Source organism: Sus scrofa, chromosome X (assembly GCF_054392235.1).
Source record: "Sus scrofa isolate SSC_HxYL_T2T_F1_AM1 chromosome X, Sscrofa_HxYL_maternal_Yorkshire_Landrace_v2.0, whole genome shotgun sequence".
In the NCBI taxonomy this organism is placed as follows: Eukaryota; Metazoa; Chordata; class Mammalia; order Artiodactyla; family Suidae; genus Sus; species Sus scrofa.
The window spans coordinates 69584540-69590539 of record NC_139401.1 but is presented as its reverse complement, the minus strand read 5'-3'; the positions used below and the strand labels follow the sequence as shown (position 1 = coordinate 69590539).

Sequence of the window (6000 nt, the reverse complement as noted above, 5' to 3'; positions counted from 1 at the left end):
TCTTTTCCTTGGGTAATTATTTAGCATTGCAGTTGCTCTGATATAGCAACTTTACATTTAATGTTTATGAGTAGTTGACTGTTATAGTAACTGTATATAAATATGGTAACTGTACATATCACCAATAAATTATGAGGAATTCAATTTATCTCCATTCTCGTTATTTTTCTATCTTATTTAATATCCATCCTAGTAGATGTTAAGTACAGTTGTCCCTTGAATGACAGGGAGTTGGGGGTGCTAATCCTTCTCACAGTGGAAAATCCATATATAACATGGTTAGCCCTCCATATATGTGGTTCTTCCTACCCAGGGTTCCGCATTTGTGGATTCAACCAACCACAGATCATGTTGTACTGTGATACTTCACCTATTAAGTGGACCTACACAGTTCAAACCCATATCGTTCAAGGGTCATCTGTATTTTGTATCTCACTATGATTTTGACTGGTATATCTGTCTGGGGCAGCTTCTCATGTGCTGATTGACCATTTGTATTTCTTTGGAGAAATGTCTTTTTAAAGCATCTGTTCACTAGAATTGAATTATATAGCTTTTTATATGTTCTGTTTACAGTTTCACTCAAGATATTTTCTAATTCTCTTTGATTCCTTTGTTGACCCATTGGTTATTTAGAAGTTTGTTGTTTAATATCCACATATTAGTGAATTTCTCAAATTTCATTGTTACTGATTTATAATTTCATTTCATTATGGAAGAACATAACTTTGACTTCAGTTCTCAAGTTTATTGAGACTTGTTTTGTGCCTTAGCATCTAGTCTGTCCTGGAGAACGTTCATGTATATTTGAGAATAATATGTAAAGTGGTTATTTATAGAGTTCAAGTTTTGTATTTTCTTGTTGATCTTCTGCATAGTTCTATTACTGAAACTATTATTGCTGAATTATCTATTTTTTCTCTTCAGCATTTTCTCCTTATTTTTGGTGCTATGTTATTAGGTGTATATATGTTTATAATTATCCTGTTTTCCTGATAAATTGATCCTTTGTAATAAATTATCCTTGTTGGTGTCTAGTAACAGTCTTTTCTTAATTCTGTATTTTATTAGTATAGCTACTCCCCTCTCTTTTGGTTACTGTTTGCCTGGTATGTCTTTTTCCATCCCTTTACTTGCAATCTATTTGTCTTTGAATCTAAACTGTATCTTATAGATAACATATAGGTAGATTGCAGTTTTAAAATCTGTTTTGCCAAGCTCTGTCCTTTGATTGGATTATTTATGTTTTATTATATTTAATTACTGACAGGGTGGAACTGATGTTTTGCTATTTTTTTTTCCCCTCAAGGATGTTTGGGATTTTATTTTTTTCATTTTAAAAAAATTTTTTTCCACTGTACAGCGTGGGGGACCCAGTTACACATACATGTATACATAATTTTTTCTCCCATTGTCGTGCTGTGAAGTAAGTATCTAGACACAGTTCTCAGTACTTGTTTTGCGACTTGTTTTCCATGTGTCTTCTTTTTGTTCCGCTATTACTATCTTCTTTTTCTGTTAAATATTTTCTTGTACCATTTTTTTTTTCTTTTTATGGCCACATCTATGGCATATGGAAGTTCCCAGGCTAGGGGTCAATTTGGAGCTACCTGCCTATACCACAGCCACAGCAATGCCAGAGCCAAGCTGCATCTGTGACCTATACTACAGCTTGTGGCAACGCTGGATCCTTTACCCACTGAGCAAGGCCAGGGATCAAATGCACATCCTTACAGACACTACATCAGGTTCTTAACCCAGTTAGCCAAAACAGGAACTCCTCTTATACCATTTTAATTCCCTTATTTATTTTATTTTTGAGTTATTTTTCTCATGGTTTCTCTGATCTTTCAGTTAACAACTTACCTTAAAGTAATATATTTCATGTTAATGCCAATTTAATTTCAATCATGTACACAATTTGCTCCACTACATCTTTGTTCCCCCTCCTTTCCTTTGTGATGTTATTATATAAATTAAATCTGTACATGATACAAGCACATCAACACAATGTTCTTATTCTTTTGTTGTCTTTAAGTCAGAAATGAGAAGATGTTACAAATAAAAATAGATTTTTTTGTCATATTTATTCATGAAGTTATTTTATTGGTGCTCTTATTTTTCATGTACATGTGAATTACTTTCTAGTATCTCTTCATTCCTGCCTGAAGGAATTGATTTTGTATCCCTTGTATGACATGTCTGCTAGCACTGAATTATTTGAATTTTTGTTTATCTGGGAATGTCATGATTTCTTCTTCATTTATCAGGGTTGGTTTTGCTGGATATGGAATTATCAGTTGACATTGTTTTTCCTTCAGCAGTTTGAATATATCATCCTACTGTTTTCTGATCTCTGTGGTTTATGATGAGAAGTCATCAACTTATTCAGGATCCATTGTACATGATGATGAGTTATTTTTCTCTTGGTGCATTCAAGATTCTGAAGTCAGTTTGACTATCATGAGTCTAGATTTGAGTTTCTTTGACTTTATCCTTCTGGGCATACATTGATCTTCTTGCATGTATAGATTAGTATTTTTTTCATGAAATTTGGCAAGTTTTGGGCTATTATTTATTTACATATTCTTTCTGTCCCCTTATCTTCTTTGACTCCCAGAAGTAATTCTTTTTTATCTTGTAATAAGAGAATATAAGATTTTTTTTATTTTCTTATAAGAGAACATATATAGTATTGACTTAACCTCATAAGTAGTGTTCTTGTTTTATTTGATGAATTTGTTTGATTATAATTTACATTTCTTTTTTGATCCATTTACTGTGATGCTTCATGTTGAGTTTTCTGGTTTGAACTACTACTTGGGTGGGTGTGTGTATGTGAGAGAGAGAGATCCATAATATACATTGAAATATATATATATAATGAATTATATAAAATATGCATATATACATATAGTTTTAATTGCATTGTGATTAGTGTGACTGCTGTATGTTCTTATGTGCCTAATTTTAAATAACTTTATCTAGTAGAGAAAGACCTTCATTGGTTTTTAATTATTTTTTCATGTACTTGTTCTTCCAGGAGAGCTTTAGAAACAACTTGTCAAGTTTTCACCACAAATACCATTGGAGTTACAATTGGAGTCTCACTGAATTATACAGTAATTTTTGGAGAGCTATCATCTTTATAATCTTCTCATACATGAATGTGGTATGTTTCTCCTTTTATTCAGGTCTTCATTTTTGTGTGTCTTTTCTACTTAATTCTCTTCAGTATTCTTTTCCTAGTTTCTGGAAGAAGTAGGGAGATGTCTTAGAACTGAGATTCTGGTGGGAAAAGTACAGAAGATGTTATTTGCATAGACTAGATTCTTTTGTATAAAAAGTCATACAAAATGTACTTTTTGGATGTTACTGTTTCTTCCACAAAGCCCTAGGAACCTGTGTTATTTATAATGTTCCATATCCCTGTTCTGTGTAAGTCCAGAGGTGATTGCTAATATTAGAGAAAATTATGTAGTAAGCCATTTGTTTTCATTGCTGTCAGCATCCCTTTGACCCTCCCCTTTCTCATTTCAAAGTGCTTCTTCCATATGGCAAACTTCTGGGGACTCTACTTATTGTTTACAGAATATGTACCCTTCAAACCCTCTGATATAAAGCTAACTAGTTGTGTTTTCCTACAAAAGTTTAGGATCAAAGAGGTAAGAATCCTGTTCCACTTGATTTTTTTCCCCCACAATTTTAAGAGCAACTCTTTGAGAGGGAGCTAGAGGAGAACATGCTAGCTACAGAGAGGTATTTGAACTTAGATCCTATGAGAAGCATTAAAAGAATTCGAGCCATTTAGATTGTGGAGGACAACTCCAAAGTGGAGAGTTGACTGGTCTCTTTTCATATTTCTTACGCAGTCAGGGATGGCTCATTTTTGTTTCTTGAAGATAGTTCTAGTTAATGGAGTAAAAGATTCAGGAACATCCAAAGATGAAAATTCTCTTGAAGTAATAACCTCTAGTGGCTTGTATGACCACTTGGGATGGAATTTGAGAATCTCCCTGCGTGGAATGAAGGTTGGATTACATGTATTTTTAAAGTCACATTTTTTTCCTGAGATTCTGACTGTCTCATTCAGGACATGTATCTTAATTTGTTATAGTAATTCTTTCAATTTGTATTGTAGTTTATCATCTAGAAGCCTTTCAGAAACATAGTTTATTTGACCCTTATAGAAATCTGTTGAAATTGGAAGAACAGATTGCATTTGTCTATTTTATAGGTGAAAAATAAGACTTCTCTGGAGTAAAAGGGATCGGGGAGACCATTCACTCCAACCTCCATATTTTACAGCTGGGAAATAGCACCAGAATTAAAAATCAGGATAATTTGTAGGCATTTTTTGATTTGTGTTGGGGAGAGGGGAAGGTCAGACTAGATGATTTCATAGAGTACAGAAGGTTGTATTTTATCTATCCTTTAGTATACATTTGATTGATGCTAGCTTACCATATTAGGTTAAGTGGCATTTTAATAAACATTGATCAAAGGCACTAAAGGGTTAAGGAGGAAATGTAAAGCTTTAGATGGCAGATTCTGGAAGATTTTTTTTTTTTTTTTTTTTTTTTTTTTGTCTTTTTAGGGCCACACTCACAGCATATGGAAGTTGCCAGGCTAGGGGTCAGATCAGAGCTATAGCTGCTGGCTTATGCCACAGCCACATCAGATCCAAGCCGCATCTTCGATCTACACCACAGCTCACAGAAATGCCAGATCCTTAACCCACTGAGCAAGGCCAGGGGTCGAACCTGCATTCTTATAAATACTAGTCAGGTTCATTACTGCTGAGCCACGATGGGAACTCCTGTGGAAGATATTTTGGATTGTGAGGTTCTACCTGGTGGCCTTTGAAGTACTTAAAGTATTTCCTGCTCCAGGTTCAAGGGTCACCTGGGAAGCAGGCCACTGGAAAATGAGTTATGTTGTATAATTGGTCTACTTTGTTTTTTATTTTTTTGTGTGTTTTTTTTTCTTTAAGTATAGTTGATTTACAGTGTTGCGCCAATTTCTGCTGTACAGCAGAGTGACTCAGTCATACATATTTACATTCTTTTTTTATGTTATTTTCCATCATGGTCTATTCCAGGAGATTGGATATAGTTCCCTGTGCTATACAGTAGGACCTTATTGTTTATCCATTCTAAATGTAATAGTTTGCATCTACTAACTGCAAACTCCCAGTCCATCCCACAATTGGTCTACTTTGGATGGGAATAAGATGCGGTCTCAGCACTTGTCCACAACCCCTATCTGTGACATGGGCTCAGAGAAATAGCTCTCTTGATTATAGCCTAGATTGTACATTTAGAACCTCAAGGATAGAAAGACCTTAAAAATCTCACATCCAAAACAGCTTATTTTAATTTGACCCTAATTCAACTCCTTTCATAATATACCCAACAGATGGTCTTTTAGCCACTGAGTAATTGCATGTAGTGATGGGGAACTCCTTCCTGAGATAGCTTGTCTCTTCTTTCAAGAGCTCCTTGCATAATGAGCTTGAAATATATTTTCCTACAACTTCAATTCATTCATCATATCTGTATTATGCCCCAATTCAAGAATATTGCTTTATTGTGCTCTCTCTTGCATGTTCAGCTTCTCTGCTGCCTTTTGAGCTGCCAGGCACTGTGCTGGGTGATGGGGATATGGAGATGAATTAGACACAGTTTCTGCCCTCAAGGAGTTCTCAGTCTAGTGAGAGAGTTCGACTTGTACACAGATAATTACAGTATGGTATGCTCTACAATGGAGGTATGTACAAGATACTCTGGGGTTCAGAAGAGAAATCATTTGACTGAATCTGGAGATGCAGAGGTTGGAGGAACTGATGCTTAAGTTGATTATTTTAAAAAGTAAAGGTCAAATAGGCAGAAAACAGAGGAAGTACCTTCTAAGCAAAGATATGAACATTAGAAATGGAATGATAAATTGAGGGACTACAAGTAGTTTATGAGATTAGGTTGGAAATGTGGGCTGAGAATA

The 6000-nt window shown here is 34.7% G+C and overlaps 1 long non-coding RNA gene across 1 annotated transcript in view; it reads left to right on the top strand.

The window, feature by feature from the left end:
- Positions 1-3040: 3040 nt before the first annotated feature.
- LOC110257856 (uncharacterized) overlaps positions 3041-6000 on the top strand; it is an 80248-nt gene continuing 77288 nt past the window's right edge. The window contains exon 1 of the long non-coding RNA XR_014835647.1: positions 3041-3172. This is a non-coding gene — a long non-coding RNA (uncharacterized LOC110257856). The remainder of the gene's footprint in view (positions 3173-6000) is intronic.